At 40.9% G+C, this 18,524-nt stretch overlaps 1 protein-coding gene across 2 annotated transcripts in view; it reads right to left on the bottom strand.

Moving 5' to 3' along the window:
- The window catches only part of MINDY3 (MINDY lysine 48 deubiquitinase 3), a 95,016-nt gene that overhangs the window by 32,512 nt on the left and 43,980 nt on the right, over positions 1–18,524 (bottom strand). The window lies entirely within an intron of this gene.

The raw sequence follows: 18,524 nt of genomic DNA, 5'->3' as shown, positions 1-18,524 counted from the left end.
GAGAGGCCACAACAGTGAGAGGCCCGCGTACCGCAAAAAAAAAAAAAAAAAAAAAAAAAAATCACTTTATTGTATGTTCCATATTGACTCTTCACTAACTACCTAGGAAAATAATTTGGGAACCAGTGTGAAACATATTGTAAATCAGTTGTCAAATGCTCTCAAGTATATAATGTTCTTCAGTGCCAGTGTTAGAAACAGAATTCAGTTAATGCCATTAATTGAAAGTAGGTAGGACAGTGGTCTTTTTTCTTACTCTTCCATGATTTCCCAAACAATGCACAAAAGGCCCAGCTACTCCAAAACAGCCCACTGCTGACTTGTGTTGTGTCAGCAGAGAAGTCAGGGTAGGAAATATAAAGCAAAGCCCTTTGGGATTCTTTCTACACAGGAACATACACTCTAAATGTGTAAGTGAAATAAGGTAGTAGGAGGAAAGTCTCCGACAGGTATGATCTGCCATGATCATTACAATTATTAATATTAATCACTGGACTTCTTTTTCTCCCTATTGCCACGACTGTACAACTCACAGTAGGGACCCCTCTAGCCTTTCCCCAGTGGTTTCTGCCAGAGAATTCATCCCTCAGGCCCAAGGCGTCCACTCTCTTATGCATCCAGAATCACTTTCTGTGTTCTCTCGTTTACTGTGAAGAACCGGACCGAGAGAAGCTCTTTGCCATTTAACTACTGTATGTCATTAAAGAAACAGCTAACACAGCCATTACTCTCTAGGCACATGGACACCTACAAAATTCAAGAAAAGTGATTATCTGACTTTTTTAAATGGTAGAAATACGATATAATCACCTGGGCAAAAATCAATCGGACAGTCAAAAATTCCTCCTTATTTCTAGGCAAAGACTCTTTATATCCTTTAAATTAAACTCTGTTAAATCACCTGGACCCACAGTTACCCATGGTGGTAGATTTGGTACTGTTGTTCTCAATTTCTTGCGCTTCCCTGTAAGAGTACAATCACTGCATTTTGCTATGGGACCCGTAGTACCTCTTTGTGGGTGTCTACTTCCTAGCCGCACTGACATCAGGGATTAGCCAGGTGCCTTTTCTGGCCAGAGAAATACAAGAAGAAGCGACATTCTGCCAGCTCCTGGAAGAAGCTTTAAGTGCCATCAGTGGCTGGGCCAGGCGTCTTCCTCTTCTCCCTCTGCCAGGAGAACTGCCCCTTCCTGACAGAGGCTACTCCTCGGTCCAGATCACAGCAGGGGATAGGCACCTGGAGGACACGTGCAGCCAGCATACAAATTAAGGCAAAGAAGCTTCGGTGTGTGTGTGTGGGGAGAGGGCTATAGTGGGAACAGTTTGCCCCAGCACAGGCAAAAAGACGGTGCACTGTTTGCGGTGCACTGTTTGCAGTTTAAACATAATAAAACTCACTTTGTCAAATTCCTCTTTACCATCATCCCATGCAGGCAGTTCTAGACAATTTCAGTGGTCAAACATCCCACCTACCTGGGGTGGACTGCTCTCATTGCCTCCCCTCCCCACTTCTTGACTACTACTGCGTAAATCACTCAAATTTTAGGATTGTTTGTGACTTCAGGAAGCTGGCAAAAAGAATTAAACCCTAATATTCTGGCTGGGGTTTCAGCTCGCTTATGTCACACGTATAATATCTGCTCGTCCCATTCAAACCTGACCTATTTTTTCCTCTTCCATTCCTTCATGCTACCCGCTGACACTGATTTTAACAATACAAGCTGCATATGGAGAATCTCCACATATACACACTTCCTGTGTTTCCTATGAAAATGGATGCCTAGAAAGATGACTGACATAGCAGTCCACACAACACTGGTCATTTAAGCTTGGTAGGCTTGGATTAGTATAAATGCAAAGTGAGGGACCTTCCTGACCCTACATTCCCCCAAATCCTACCTCCTTTTCTATTATTTTAAACAGGGTTTGACTGTGAAAAATAGTGAAAATACTCAATTTTTAATACTCTTAAGTTTTATCAAGCTTCACAGAGAAGTTCTTACTGTTCATTAAGTAACTGTTCTACTTCCATGAATAGGCTTTACATTCATGACTTGAATGTTCATGACTTGAATGTTCATGTTTAGCCTTTCATATCAAGATAAGCATGCAAACATAGTATACATGGGGGCTTCACTGGTGGTGCAGTCATTGAGAGTCCGCCTGCCGATGCAGGGGACACGGGTTCGTGCCCCGGTTCGGGAAGATCCCACGTGCCGTGGAGCGGCTGGGCCCGTGAGCCATGGCCGCTGAGCCTGCGTGTCCGGAGCCTGTGCTCCGCAACGGGAGAGGCCACAACAGTGAGAGGCCCGCGTACTGCAAAAACAAAAACAAAACGAAACAAAACAAAAAAAACATAGTATAGATGGTCTGGGGAGAAATGATTGTTTCAGCTGGTACTGTACCTGATCCCAATTTTTGCTTCCATCTTAATCTCCTAGCACAACGAGTATGGTTCAGCCATACTGAACCAATTACTATTCTCCAAATATAGCCCGAAGTTTCCCATCCCACATCTCTTGCCTTTTTCCTTACGCTTTTCCCAAGACTAGAATACATTCTTCATTTCATCTAAGTCTAATACACATCATGTCCTTTAATTCAAGTATCATCCCTCTGCACCCCCCTCCCCTCTTTCAATCTCTGTTTCACACTGCAATAAAAATTTGCTTGTTTTCCTAAGGGACAGAAGTAGCTAAAAGCTCGGGAGACAGAATCCTTGCTTCAGCCAGTAGGTGTTAGTTTTCTCTGGCCCCCGAGTATAAAATGTAGATGAAAACGGAACGTATTTTACAGGGTTGCGTTGAGGATTGAATGACAAATGCATGTAAGATGCCACAGTGCCTGATACGGAGCAAGCACTCAGTAGAATTACCTAGTAAACTATTATAAAATGTATTATTATTACCATTTTTGGCCTCACGGCGTGGCATTCGGGATCTTAGTTCCCCGACCAGGGACTGAACCCGCACCCCCTGCAGTGGAAGCGTGGAGGCTTAACCACTGGACTGCCAGGGAAGTCCCTACAATGTTATTATGAATCCTTGCATTTCAACAGTACTTAGCACCATGCCCAGTGTTTGCTCTACTAGGTACTGGGGGAAAGCAGATAAATCAGGTAAGTACCCTGATCACAAGGAGGTAGGAAGTTTAAAGAAATTCCAGGAGCATAAGGGAGTGAGAGAATCAGCAATCACATCACGAAAGATGTCAAGCAAGGCTGGACCATGAATGCCGAGCAGGATTGTGATCACAACCTGGGCAGAGGATAACAAACAAAAGCACAGGAAAATAAACAAAATCATAAACTCGTTAATACTATCATACATGAAATATATGCTATAAGGCCTTTTCTGCTACCCACTCCGTTTGCTACAATTATTTTCATCAATTCTAGACGGACAGGTAGAGATGTGGACTCATCAATGCTGATTCTAATGAAAACTCACGGACTTCACTCATAACAGAACGCCTTTAGGCCTTTATATCAGCGATACTTTATCTTGCTTGGACAATTATTTGGGTTCTACTGTAACAAAAAGTTGTAAGAAACAAATTCAAATGGAAAGAGGAACTAATTTCAGTAAGCTGGGTGACATCACTGACATGATTAACTAAGAGAAAAAAAATTCATAAAAACCAATACAGAAACATGACAAGTTATGATTTAAACTATAAAAATTAATACTTTAGCTCTTAAATCCATTTCCTTTCTGTAGCAGATAAGGCATGAAATTTAAACAAATGCACAAACTCTAAAATATACTTAAGATAAACGGATGGGATGACTAAACCGCATTAATACATAGGAAAACCCTATTATTTTACAAAATGCCCAACTGTGAATCTAATTATATTCCAACTCCCAAGACTTTTACCCAGTAATTAAAGATACAAAGAAGTGAATATTCTTTATAATAAGATCTATAAAGCATCATTTTACTTCATTTCCTTAAAACTGTGGATACATGTAGAGGAATGTATTAATGGTAAAGTAGAACTGTCCAACTTTTGAACACCCTCAAAAAAGGCTCTATCATGTAACTGCAGTAGTCTTGTTAATGTTACACTGAAGAGTGATACACAAAGGAGCTTGCTCTGTAGAAAGAATTCTATCTAGATGCCCAGGAACAGATACCACTGTAAGAACAGTCTGCTCATGCAGGAACAGTTCAATGTTTTGTTTCTCCTTTGCATTAAATTCAGTTTCTCTATATACTGTGCCTTTAAACAGAAGTGTGTTTTCATGTGTTCTTATCTAAAAGGAAAACTGCTTTATCATAGGAAAGGTCAAAGGTGACACTCTGTATATACATACAAAGAGTCCTTTTATAACCATAAGAGAGAACAAAAAGGAATATAAAACTCATCTTCCCAACTTCAAAAGAAAGTCTGAAATGGATTACCAAGGAAATTAGTCACTGATCTTCTGAAGATGAAATTAGATGTTACAGGTAGGTTCCAACTATTTTTATGCTGTACCAGCAGCTGTCATCCCAGAGATTCAAATGCACAAAACCAAAAACGACAAATTTATTTGTCTAACACTTTATATATATATAATTCTAATAATATTAAAGTATCGTATTTTCAAATTTAAAGCCCTCGTCTTGAATTTGCATTGAAAATTAAGTCCATAATTAGTTCCAATTCAAGGGGAAAATATGAAAGTGACCCAAGTAATTTAATCTTAGGCCCCAAATATAAAAAAGGAAGTCAATGAGGCAAAGGGAAAAATGATGATTAGAGAGATGAAAAACATAACAGGACAAATGTCCAAATGTTCTATCAGGTAATACCTGGGCATTTAAAGTGTATTAACATGTCTCAGTACGAAAAGGCCTGGCTTCTAAAAGAAGAAAAGATTTAATATAAAACAAATGTTACACCACCTTGTTTTAACAATAAAGTTCTAAATTCCTTAAGCATCTACTGTTCAAAATCATTTCTTCTACCTGTTAAGGAGACCTGCAGGTTTTCAACTAACTCATGAAGAGTACCATGGTATATCTGAACACCCTGCCCATGCACACAGGGCTCGCTCCCTCCCAAGGTACAGATCCAAAAGTTTTACTCTGCCATCGTTCAGAAGGCCTTCTTGGAGCATTCTCTACCTTACTTAACAGAAACTGTCTCCTTCTTTGAAGAGGTCCATGTATGTACACTGTACTACAACTCACCTCACCCACATCCTTCCCCCCCCACAAGGTCGTTTTATTGTCAAACCATAAATACAACACTGAGATGAAATCATTTAAGCAACTGATCCTCCCTAACCACTAAAACGATGCCTTTTTGCCTTGGCATCAACCAACTGGGAAATAATGTTGCAAGAATTCGGGGTGTAGGGGGTGCTGAATTTCCGGCAGGGGCTTTTGGCGATTTAAGGAACCAAGTGGAACTTTCCTCTTCTCCCTAGGAATGTCCCACTTTTGGACAAGAACAGACAGGTAAAAAGAGCAACATTTAAACAGCTCAGTTTTAAATTTTATTACCTTGTAAAAATCTTTTTTTTTTTTTTCTGTTCCTTTCCTCCATTTGACATCAGTAAAAGTTTTAAACACCACAAAACTGATTTGGGTGTAAATGGCAAACGGTACCAAAACGAAATGAAACCAAAAATCCCAAGGACAAACAAAAAAAAAGCCTAAATAAACCCTCAAGTTTGGTCTTGGGGGTTTACATATCACAAGAACCGTCAACTCAACCCCCGGGCAACGTGACTCGTTGGAGAACTGCTGGGTCCACACCAATGACACAGGAGACCGGAAACAACGTCTTTTGTTAATTAACACAGCAAGGGTGACACTAGGTAACTTGTTTTTTTAAATACAGTACACTGTACACAGGTGCCAAGAAAACCCTGCATAAGCCCCTTGTGGAGACTTGAGCCAAAGCACTGGCTGTTTATAAAAATATTGTGTTGCTACAAAAGTATAAATTAATGCTACTGGTACTAAGAAATATTAAACACATAAAACTTCCAAGGATTAAGAAAAATATTCATTAGTACCTGTAGAAAACTCTGGCCTAAAAAGATTTTTTTGTGTTTCTTTTCTTGTAAATATTTTTGGTATTTTTTTAAGATGACTTGAGTTTCTTGCACTCAGAGAGAGACACACAGTCAGCTGTGCCTATGGCATTGCCTAGAATGTCTTAACTACTGAGAAAGGCTGGGGGTGCACACGCATGGGTACTGAGTGGGGCCCGGGAGGGAGGGGCACCAAGGCTTTCTCAAGATTTACCTGATGTGAAAGAATCACTGATGCGAAGTCACGGGGAAAAGAAAAAGGCAGGATCATCACAGCACAACTGAGAATAATTTATGCTTTTTAAAAAATCTCTCTGCTTCAGGTGGTTGCACAAAATGATTTCCTGATGCTTGGCATCTGAATGGCCCTGGACGCACTGCCCGGCGGGGCCGGGAGACTCCAGCCCCGTGCCAGTCCACGAGCTCGCTCACCGCTTTGGAACCCAGCCCCCCGGCTGGGTGGGAGGGAAGGGTCCCAGGTTGGGACCGGCTGCCACCTGGGTTGCTGGAGGAGCCCCCCTTCCGGCTGGCCTCAGACCCCATGGTCTCTTGCCAACCTGGACTTCAGGAAGCGCCACAGGGATCCCAGGCCCCTAAGGCTGCGGACCAGGCCAGGCTGTGCCCCTTTAAGGAACTTTGGATCGAAGAGTCAAGGTGCCCGGTGGGACGCGTGGGTGGGGAAGACACCCATGGGTCCTGATGCTGACACCCAACTGCAAACGTAGCAAATCCTTCTCTGTACAGGAGTTGAACCTTTAAAGCATCGCCCGTGGTGGTGGAGGGGCATGAATATAACAAACGGCAACCCGCTGCCCTTCACCCTCATCAAAGTGGGAGCAGGTGCCTCTTCGCACAGAAACCACAGGGTCCCTCCAGGGGATGGCGGGGCTCCACTGACCACGATCCTCAAACGCAAATGAGAGAGGAAGAAAAACAACAACAACAACAAAATCCTCCAGAAAACCCTGAAAAGGGGACACTGGGAGGGAAACAGAAGAGGGAAAACACTGCATCACTGGTGCACCATAACTGGCCTAGCAAACATTAGCCACAGTGAAGAGGGGGCAGGCCCCTTCCCAGTTCTCCCACTGGCCCGGCTGGATACAGGGGGCTGAGGTGGGGCTGGCGGGGCTGAGACAGGAGCCCCCAGCCACTGTCTCCAGCGGACAGCCTGAGCCTTACTTAGCCTCCTGGTTTCATCTAAACCAGCAGCCTTTCTAGAGGCCCTCCCTCAGGTACGTCCCAGGGACAGAGGCACTGCCGCTGTGCCCAAGGCAAGGGCAGAGCTATGACCCTGCCCGGCTCAGTGGGCAGGAGGAGACTGCTGGCCGTGCTTTGGGTGCCTCCTCTTCCCGTCTCTGCAGGCACATCCATCGTCACGGCAACACTCAAGTACAGTCCCCTTCTGGGCCATGGCTCACAGGACCTCCCTTCTCCATCTGCATCCCAGGTTCATTCCAAACCTTTCTTGTGAACCTGTGCCCGCAAGGGTGCATGCTGCATCCCTGACAGCTCTTCAGGTGCCCACTTTCCAAGGAGTCTAGTCCAAGTCCAGGCACAAGCCTAGGGGACCCCTAAAGGCAGAGGGTCTGCTTCACAGTGGAAAACACGCCTTGCAGAGTTTTTCTCTGGTGTTTCTCGGAAGTGCAGGAGAGAAAGGAGCAAACTGAAGGAGAAGACGCTTGCCAGCCTACAGAGCTGGTGTCAAAAAAAGTCCTTCCCAGAAATCTGGAGATGCAGAACGTCTCAACTGTGTCATCGGACTGTCCTCTCTTCACCAAGAAACCTTCTATTGGCGGGTTCTGTGAAAACCCTGCTGCTTGATGACTCTGAGTTCCTAAAAGGTCCCTGCAGTTAGATTCTGTGCTTTTCCCCCTCAATATTAACTAGAAAACTCCTATTTACATAGGATAGCAAGCTACATTTTTTCCAACCACGTTCTCTAAAATACATCAGAGTACAATATCATGTTTGTTGCTTCACACAGATGCTAAGATTAAAAAGATGACCATGTCTACACTGGATAGAAAAGATGACTTATAAAACATGGCAGAGTTCAATTTAAAAATTTAAAGATTACATAGAGAAGATGGTCATAAATTTGGTCTGAAGTTTTACAACCTGTTCATAAAGGTTATTAAAATTTATTTTCAACATTGACATTCAAATAAAACTCAACTGTGAAAAATCTCTCCCAGTCCTACAAAATGTGTTCAGTGATTCTCTATGGGTCAAGAAGACAGTTCCAATGATATAAAAATAAGTTCTGGGCCATTGGACATCTCAAATATAAAGTGATTTTATTAAGTAAACAGATGGCACTGAAATTTAAAATGACAAACTTATAACTCTTTTCTAAAAATTGTAATTACTTAGACTCCTAAAGATAAGCCGTTCATCTCGAAAAGAAAAACCAAAACAGTTATTTCACTGAATAGAAACAATTTTCTTACCCATCCTCAACCATGAAGGCAAATTTTAAATATGATAGCGTATATAATGTGACAATGTTTACTTACAAATACTCATCAAAATTGTTTTTATTCACTAATCTGGAGAAAGAATCTGTGTATGTTATGTGTATTTAAGTTGATCAGGCAGAAGAATAAAAGCAAGTTATTCTGTTTTCGTCTCCATATAGGATACTGCATGCATTAACTGTTATTTCTTGATTTATAAGCTTAAGATCTACTGAATAATTTTAACAACCTTATGGGAGTATATATAATTGCTTTACAATGGTATGTTAATTTCTGCTTTATAACAAAATGAATCAGCTATACATATACATATATCCCCATATCTCCTCCCTCTTGCGTCTCCCTCCCACCCTCCCTATCCCATCACTCAGGGTGGTCACAAAGCACGCGGCTGCTTCCCACTAGCTATCTATTTTACATTTGGTAGTGTATATATGTCCATGCCACTCTCTCACTTTGTCACAACTTACCCTTCCCCCTCCCTGTGTCCTCAAGTCCATTCTCTATGTCTGCGTCTTTATTCCTGTCCTGGCCCTACGTTCATCAGAACCATTTTCTTTTTAGATTCCATATATATGTGTTAGCATATAGGTATTTGTTTTTCTCCTTCTGACTTACTTCACTCTGTATGATAGACTCTAGGTCCATCCACGTCTCTACAAATAACTCAACTGCGTTTCTTTTTATGGCTGACTAATATTCTATGGTATATATGTGCCACATCTTCCTTATCCATTCATCTGTCGATGGACACTTAGGTTGCTTCCATGTCCTGGCTACTGTAAATAGAGCTGCAATGAACATTGTGGTACATGACTCTTTTTGAATTATGGTTTTCTCAGGGTGTATGCCCAGTAGTGGGATTGCTAGGTCATATGGTAGTTCTATTTGTAGTTTTCTAAGGAACCTCCATACTGTTCTCCATAGTGGCTGTATCAATTTACATTCCCACCAACAGTGCAAAGGGTTCCCTTTTCTCCACACCCTCTCCAGCATTTATTGTTTGTAAATTTTTGATGATGGCCATTCTGACTGTTGTGAGGTGATACCTCATTGTAGTTTTGATTTGCATTTCTCTAGTGATTAGTGATGTTGAGCATCCTTTCATGTCTTTGTTGGCAATCTGTTTATCTTCTTTGGAGAAATGTCTATTTAGGTCTTCTGCCCATTTTTGGATTGGGTCGTTTGTTTTTTTGATATTCAGTTGCATGAACTGCTTGTAAATTTTGGAGATTAATCCTTTGTCAGTTGCTTCAACTGCAAGTATTTTCTCCCATTCTGAGGGTTCTCTTTTGGTCTTGTTTATGGTTTCCTTTGCTGTGCGAAAGCTTTTAAGTTTCATTAGGTCCCATTTGTTTATTTTTGTTTTTATCTCCATTTCTCTAGGAGGTGGGTCAAAAAGGATCTTGCTGTGATTTCTGTCATAGGTGTTCTGCCTATGTTTTTCTCCAAGAGTTTTATAGTGTCTGGCCTTACATTTAGCTCTTTAATCTCTTTTGAGTTTATTTTTGTGTCTGGTGTTAGAGAGTGTCCTAATTTCATTCTTTTACATGTAGCTGTCCAGTTTTCCCAGCACCACAGACTGAAGAGGATGTCTTTTCTCCACCGTATATTCTTGCCTCCTTTATCAAAAATAAGGTGACTATAGGTGCATGGGTTTATCTCTGGGCTTTCTATCCACTGACATATATTTCTGTTTTTGTGCCAGTACCATACTGTCTTGATTACTGTAGCTCTGTAGTACAGTCTGAAGTCTGGGAGCCTGATTCCTCCAGCTCCATTTTTCTTTCTCAAGATTGCTTTGGCTAGTTGGGATCTTTTGTGTTTCCATACAAATTGTGAAACTTATTGTTCTAGTTCTGTGAAAAATGCCATTGGTAGTTTGATAGGGATTGGACTGAATCTGTAGATTGCTTTGGGTAGTATAGTCATTTTCACAATGTTGATTCTTCCAACCAAGATAATAGTATATCTCTCCATCTGTTAGTATCATCTTTAATTTCTTTCATCAGTATCTTATAGTTTTCTGCATACAGACCTTTTGTCTCCTTAGGTAGGTTTATTCCTAGGTATTTTATTCTTTTTGTTGCAGTGGTAAATGGGAGTGTTTCCTTAATTTCTCTTTCAGATTTTTCATCATTAGTGTATAGGAATGCAAGAGATTTCTGTGAGTTAATTTTGTGTCCTGCAACTTTAGTAAATTCATTGATTAGCTCTAGTAGTTTTCTGGTAGCATCTTTAGGATTCTCTATGTGTAGTATCATCTCATCTGCAAACAGTGACAGTTTTACTTCTTCTTTTCCGATTTGGATTCCTTTATCTTCTCTTATTGCCATGGCTAAAATTTCCAAAACTATGTTGAATAATAGTGGTGAGGTCTGGCAACCTTGTCTTGTTCCTGATCTTAGAGGAAATGGTTTCAGTTTTTCACCACTGAGAACGATGCTGGCTGTGGGTTTGTCACATATGGCCTTTATTACGTCGAGGTAGGTTCCCTGTATGCCTACTTTCTGGAGAGTTTTTTTAATCAAAATGGCTGCTGAATTTTGTCAAAAGCTTTTTCTGCATTTATTGAGATGATCATATGGTTTTTCTCCTTCAATTTGTTAATATGGTGTATCACATTGATTGATTTGTGTATATTGAAGAATCCTTGCATTCCTGGGATAAACCCCACTTGATCATGGTGTATGATTGTTTGGATTAATGTGCTATTGGATTCTGTTTGCTAGTATTTTGTGGAGGATTTTTGCATGTATATTCATCACTGATATTGGCCTGTAGTTTTCTTTCTTTGTTACATCTTTGGTTTCGGTAACAGGGTGACGGTGGCCTCGTAGGGTGAGTTTGGGAGTGTTCCTCCCTCTGCTATATTTTGGAAGAGTTTGAGAAGGATAGGTGTTAGCTCTTCTCTAAATGTTTGATAGAATTTGCCTGTGAAGCCCTCTGGTCCTCAACTTTTGTTTGTTGGAAGATTTTTAGTTACAGTCTCAATTTCAGTGCTTGTGATTGGTCTGTTTATATTTTCTATTTCTTCCTGGTTCAGTCTTGGAAGATTGTGCTTTCCTAAGAATTTGTCCATTTCTTCCAGGTCGTCCATTTTATTGGCATATAGTTGCCTGTAGTAATCTTTCATGATCCTTTGTATTTCTGCATTGTCAGTTGTTACTTCTCCTTTTTCATTTCTAATTCTGTTGATTTGAGTCTTCCTTTTTTTCCTGATGAGTCTGGCTAATGGTTTATCAATTTTGTTTATCTTCTCAATGAAACAGCTGTTAGTTTTATTGATCTTTGCTATTGTTTCCTTCATTTATTTTTCATTTATTTCTGATCTGATCTTTATGATTTCTTTCCTTCTGCTAATTTTGGGGTTTTTTTTTTTTCTTTCTTTCTCTTAATGCTTTAGGTGAACGGTTAGGTTGTTTATTTGAGATTTTCTTGTTTCTTGACGTAGGACTGTATTGCTATAGACTTCCTCTTAGAACTGCTTTTGCTGCATCCCATAAGTTTTGGGTGGTTGTGTTTTCATTGTCATTTGTCTCTGTATTTTTTGATTTCCTCAGTGATCTCTTGGTTATTTAGTAGCATACTGTTTAGCCACCATGTGTTTGTAGTTTTTACAGTTTTTTTCTTGTAATTGATATCTAGCCTCACAGCATTGTGGTCGGAAAAGATACTTGATATGATTTCAATATTCTTAAATTTACCAAGGCTTGATTTGTGACCCAAATATGATCTATCCTGGAGAATGTTCCATGAGCACTTGAGAAGAAAGTGTATTCTGTTGTTTTCGGATGGAATGTCCTATAAATATCTATTAAGTCCATCTTGTTTAATGTATCATTTAAAGCTTGTGTTTCCTTATTTTCATTTTGGATGATCTGTCCATTGGTGAAAGTGCAGTGTCAAAGTCCCCTACTATGACTGTGTTACTGTCGATTTCCCCTTTTATGTCTGTTAGCATTTGCCTTATGTATTGAGGTGCTCCTATGTTGGGTGCATAAATATTTACAATTGTTATATCTTCTTCTTGGATTGATCCCTTGATCATTATGTAGTGTCCTTCTTTGTCTCTTCTAATAGTCTTTATTTTAAAGTCTATTTTGTCTGATAGGAGAATTGCTACTGCAGCTTTCTTTTGATTTCCATTTGCATGGAATATCTTTTTCCATCCCCTCACTTTCAGTCTGTATGTGTCCCTAGGGCTGAAGTGGGTCTCTTGTAGACAGCAGATATATGGGTCTTATTTTTGTATCCATTCAGCCAGTCTATGTCTTTTGGTTGGAGCATTTAGTCCACTTACATTTAAGGTAGTTATTGATACATATGTTCCTATTACCATTTTCTTAATTGTTCTGGGTTTGTTATTGTAGGTCTTTTCCTTCTCTTGTGGTTTCCTGCCTAAAGAAGTTCCTTTAGCATGTTTTGTAAAGCTAGTTTGCTGGTGCTGAACTCTCTTAGCTTTTGCTTCGCTGTAAAGGTTTTAATTTCTCCTTCGAATCTGAATGAGATCCTTGCTACATACAGTAATCTTGGTTGTAGGTTTTTCCCTTTCATCACTTTAAATATGTCCTGCCACTCCCTTCTGGCTTGCAGAGTTTCTGCTGAAAGATTAGCTGTTAACCTTATATGGATTCCCCTGTATGTTATTTGTTGTTTTTCCCTTGCTGCTTTTAATATTTTTTCTTTGTATTTAATTTTTGTGATTAATATGTGTCTTGGTGTATTTCTCCTTGGATTTATCCTGTGTGGGACTCTCTGCGCTTCCTAGCCTTGATTGACTATTTCCTTTCCCATATTAGGGAAGTTTTCAACTATAATCTCTTCAAATATTTTCTCAGTCCCTTTATTTTTCTCGGATCCCTATAATTTGAATGTTGGTGCATTTAATGTTTTCCCAGAGGTCTCTGAGACTGTCCTCGATTCTTTTCATTCTTTTTTCTTTATTCTTCTCTGTGGTATTATTTCCACTATTTTATCTTCCAGGTCACTTATCTGTTCTTCTGCCTCAGTTATTCTGCTATTGATTTCTTCTAGAGAATTTTTAATTTCATTTATTATGTTGTTCATCATTGTTTGTTTGCTCTTTAGGTCTTCTAGGTCCTTGTTAAACGTTTCTCATATTTTCTCCATTCTATTTCCAAGATTTTGGATCATCTTTACTATCATTACTCTGAATTCTTTTTCAGGTAGACTGCCTATTTCCTCTTCATTTGTTTGGTCTGGTGGGTTTTTACCTTGCTCCTTCATCTGCTGTGTGTTTCTCTGCCTTCTCATTTTGCTTAACTTACTGTGTTTAGGGTCTCCTTTTTGCAGGTTCGTAGTTCCCATTGTTTTTGGTGTCTGCCCCCAGTGGGTAAGGTTGGTTCAATGGGTTGTGTAGGCTTCCTGGTGGAGGGGACTGGTGCCCGTGTTCTGGTAGATGAGGATGGATCTTGTCTTTCTGGTGGGCAGGACTGCATCCAGTGGTGTGTTTTGAGGTGTCTATGTCCTTATTATGATTTTAGGCAGCCTCTCTGCTAATGGGTGGGGTTGTGTTCCTGTCTTGCAGTTGTTTGGCATAGGGTGCCCAGCACTATAGCTTGCTGGTCGTTGAATGGAGCTGGGTCTTAGTGTTGAGATGGAGATCTCTGGGAGAGCTTTTGCCATTTGATATTACGTGGAGCTGGGAGGTCACTGGTGGACCAATGTCCTGAACTCGGCTCTCCCACCTCAGAGCCACAGGCCTGACACCCGGCCGGAGCATGAAGACCCTGTCAGCCACATGGCAGGGATCAGCTCCACGGACTGTGGGGGCCTTCAGGGGCACCCAGGCGCCAGGGGGGGGGACCATCCTCCCACAGCAGCCTCTAGGGTAGGGCCGATGTCAGACCACCAGGATCTATTGAATTCTTGTAATCAAAGACAACTTGGCACACTTACATCCCCTTTTCCCCCTTTATCAAGTACTAACATGCTTATATCACAATGTGAAATAAATCTTCAGTGTTTTCTGCTAGTTTATTTCTTTAACAGCAATCTATAGAGCATGAACACTGTGCCTGACACTGTTCTTGGTGTTAGGAAACAGAAACAAAACAGACCAAAATCCTGCTGTCATAAAGCTTACTAGTGAGGCAGGTAATACATAAAACAAATAAGTAAGATATATAGTATGTGCCTAGTAACCAGGATTTATTAAAACCTTACATTTCAATAAAAAGACAAACAACCTAATTCAAAAATAGACAAGGGACCTGAATAGACAATTCTCCAAAGAAGATATACAAATAGCCAAAAAGCACATAAAAAGATGATCAACATCATCAGTCATGAGGAAAATGTAAATCAAACCACAAAGACCACTTAGCTGCAACTAAGAGTCCACATGCTGCAAGTAAGAAGTCTACATGCTGCAACTAAGAGCCCGCAGGGCTGCAACCAACACCCAGTGTGGCCAAAATAAATAAATAATATTTTTTAAAAAAATCTATTTTTGCGGGAATTCCCTGGTGGTACAGTGGTCGGGACTCCTCACTTTCACTGCCAATGGTATGGGCTCAATCCCTGGACAGGGAACCAAAATCCCGCAAGCTGCGTGGTGCGGCATGGCCCCCCCCCCCCGCCAAAAATAAATCTATTTTCGAGAATGAGCGGGAGAGAGAATCTTAATGAAAAGGGGGAAAGGATGGGGTTGAGCTTTTAGAAAAGGTGGCTAGAGAAGGCCTCACTAAGGAGGTGACACTTGAATGCTGACCTGAAGGTAGGAAGGAATCCTTAATACAGACATCTGATGCAAGATCCTAAAGGGAAGGGCAGGGGCAGAGGGCTTGCCTCACTTTTGAGGCAGAGGGAAGGCCACCATGGCCAAGCAAGACAGGAGGGGAGAGTAGTAGGAAATGAGATTAGAGGGCAACAGGGAATCTGATTAGCAAAGGAAGGGCCTGGGGGGTCATTCTAAGGACTTTGGCTTTTACTCTTAGTGAAAAGGGAGCCAATGACGTGAAGTGACTTACATTTTAATGGGCTCCTTTTAGTCCTGAATTGAGAAGCTACTACAGACCCATGAAGGGCAACAGCATGGTCTAGTCATCAGTTAGGAAGCTAGAGCAATGATGGAGGAAAGAGAATTCTCCAATTTGTCTTTCAATTCTTTCAGTAAGTTTTCAGTTTCTCTTTCGTCCTTCAAATGTTCTGTCCTTATTGCCTCCATAGTTTCATGGATATAATAACTTCTCTTATGGTTTTTGGTTTTTTGAAGTTTTTCTTTGATGCCTTCACTGTCTCTAATCTTTTGGGTTCCTTTTTCCTTATTTGCTTTTATTTCTGTTTTTCTTTTTCTTTTTTTTTGGCCAAGCCACTTGGCTTGCAGTATCTTAGTTCCCCAATCAGGGACTGAACCCGTGCCCCCTGCAGTAAGAGCGTGGAGTTCTAACCACTGGAATGCCAGGGAAGTCCTTGATTTCTGTTTTTCACGTTAGCATTCCTCAAATATCTGATGATCCTTGGTGGTCTGCTAATATGTGGAAAAACTAAAAAGCACTGTCTGTGTGGGCAGGACTTGGAAACCTCACTGTGAGATTATTTGGTTGGGCCGTTTCATTGCAGTATCTTGACCTGGTCAATTTGGCCAAAGAAAAATAAATTACTTTAATCATGAGTGGGTACATTCAACAAGTGCAAAGCTGCTGAGATCTAATCATTAAAAACACACATCTCATGAGGCTTCTCACCCCTCATCTATCCGAGCCACTCTATCACCAAGTCCTGTCAGCTTAACTCAGGTATAAATCTCTCAAATTTATACGCAGTTGATCCTTGAACAATGCAGGGGTTGGGGGTGCTGACCCTCACTCAGCACCATCGAAAACTCACATTTAACTTATAATCGGTCCTATGTATCCATGGTTCCTCTGTATCCGTGGTTCCGCATCCACGGATTCAACCACCTGGGGATCCAACCAACTGGGAAGTGTGTAGGATTTGCTATGGAAAAATAATCCGTGTGTAAGTGGACCCGCTCAGTTCAAACCTGGTGTTGTTCAAGCTGTACTTCTATCCATCTCTATCATCATTCCCCTGGACCAAACTACACTTTGCTCACCAGGAAGACTACGGGAGTCTTGTTCACCCACTCCTAGGATATCCTTCAGTGTCTGTCTTCCACAACTGGCCAGAGTGATCTTTACAAAGTGCATTTTTAGTCCTGTTCCCTTCCTTCATATCTCCCCCCCAAACTACTCCCACCAATTTTTGAAGTCTAGTGGCGGTCCTTACTCTTAGAGGAGAGTCGCATGGGCTGCCTACCTTTGCAGCCTCCTCCCGCCCCCGGCCCCGCCCCCAGTTCTCAGCGCTCCCGCTCTTCTCTCCGTTGCTCACACCACAGTCCTTTCTTCTATGGCTGTTTGCTTGCTCCAACTGTTTCTTTAAGTAGGGAATGCTCTTTTTTTCCCTCTCCCTGCAGTTTCATCTTACTGATGCCTCAGGGCTCACTTTCAACATCAATTCCTCAAGGAGACGTTCCTAATCTTCCTTAAAGCTTTACAGACCTGTGTTTTGTTAGCATCCATCACAGCTGTAATTTTATAAGTGTGACTCTTTGATTAATGCCTCCCCCATTAAAATGCACACTTCCATAAAAACAGGTGCCTAATCCTTTCCCTTACCATGTATTCACAGCACCCTGCATAATACCAGGCACATATTATACGCCCTGTAAATATCTGACAAGTGGGTATACACGTGAAGGCAGAGAACTGCAACTATTACCACCTCCAGTGTGTAAGTCACATGAAGAAGGTGACTGCTTTTCAAAGGCATTTTACAATGCCAAATTACAGACTGCCTTGAAAACTGTGACCTTAAAACATGCTTTTCTACTTCATCGTAATCAGGACAAAGAAATCAGCACACAAAATACATTTCCAGACAAACAAACACACCAGTTTTACAGAAAAAGATATAAACATTCACATTAAGGTCTGGGGCAGGTGGGGGGCCGGGAACAAAACTCTGTTGTTCATTTCAGGCCAAGAACATAAAGTGAACCTACCTACCAGAAACAAAGAAACCAAAAATCAAACAGAATATCAAAAACAAAGCCATAGCTAAAATTACTTGTGCAAATACATAAATATCCAAGAAAGAATGACCAAATAATGGATCTTGTTGTAACATAAAGAAAAGCAAAATTGACAGTATTTTCTATATGATAAAGACTATATAAATACTGCTTCACTTAAAAAATTTTAAAATTGGACCTAGTAAATGCTATCAAGTATCATCAATGTTATTTACCATTTACATGTTCTTCCAGCTTTAGAATACTTTATTTCAAAGGGAAAATTTTTTTACCTGTAACTCTATAAAGATAACATGTTCAAGCAATCCAAATTCAGTTGTGCTAAAATTCACGGAAAAGGAAGTACCCGTGCTTTTAAGAAGCTTCAGAGTGAGTCATGAGGACATATTTTTAGAAGATATAAACGTCACTGGAACCCAACTGTAGGAAATTCGTGCAAAGGCTTTATTCATTAAACTAATGAATTTCTCTACAGTATGTGCCAGTCTATATACCAGATGGGGAAAACACAAAGGTAAGTATCAAAACAATCAGTACAAAATTTAAGAGTTCTAAAAGAGAGATAAGGTATTTGGAATACCTGGTCTTTATGATTTATAACAGTAGAAGAACCTGAAATCTTAACGTAAGCTTTTCTATAATCACTTTATGTGTGTGTGCACTTTCCTATCAGGATTATTAGCAGCTTCAAGGATGCAAATACATGAAGACAGATTTAAAAACCCTGACTGACATCCATGGTGTACGCTGAGTGTGTTTTGTCAGGTCCACAACTGGTGTGGCAGGGTTTTTAAAGTTTTTCTATGTACTTCATGGCTCAATTCCACTTTTCAATGCAGTGGCTGGGGCCTACGGATAAGAAGATGAATGAGAGAGTCCGTGCCCCACGCAAGGCTCACTGCTGACCACGGGCCATGCAAAGAAAGGCGCGGGTAGTAGCAACGGTGCATCA

The sequence above is a fragment of the Monodon monoceros genome, unplaced genomic scaffold, assembly GCF_005190385.1.
Source record: "Monodon monoceros isolate NGI ecotype Baffin Bay Population unplaced genomic scaffold, NGI_Narwhal_1 Super_Scaffold_21, whole genome shotgun sequence".
Classification (NCBI taxonomy): domain Eukaryota; kingdom Metazoa; phylum Chordata; class Mammalia; order Artiodactyla; family Monodontidae; genus Monodon; species Monodon monoceros.
Note: the sequence above shows the minus strand (reverse complement) of the source record. Positions and strands in the feature narration are given on the sequence as shown.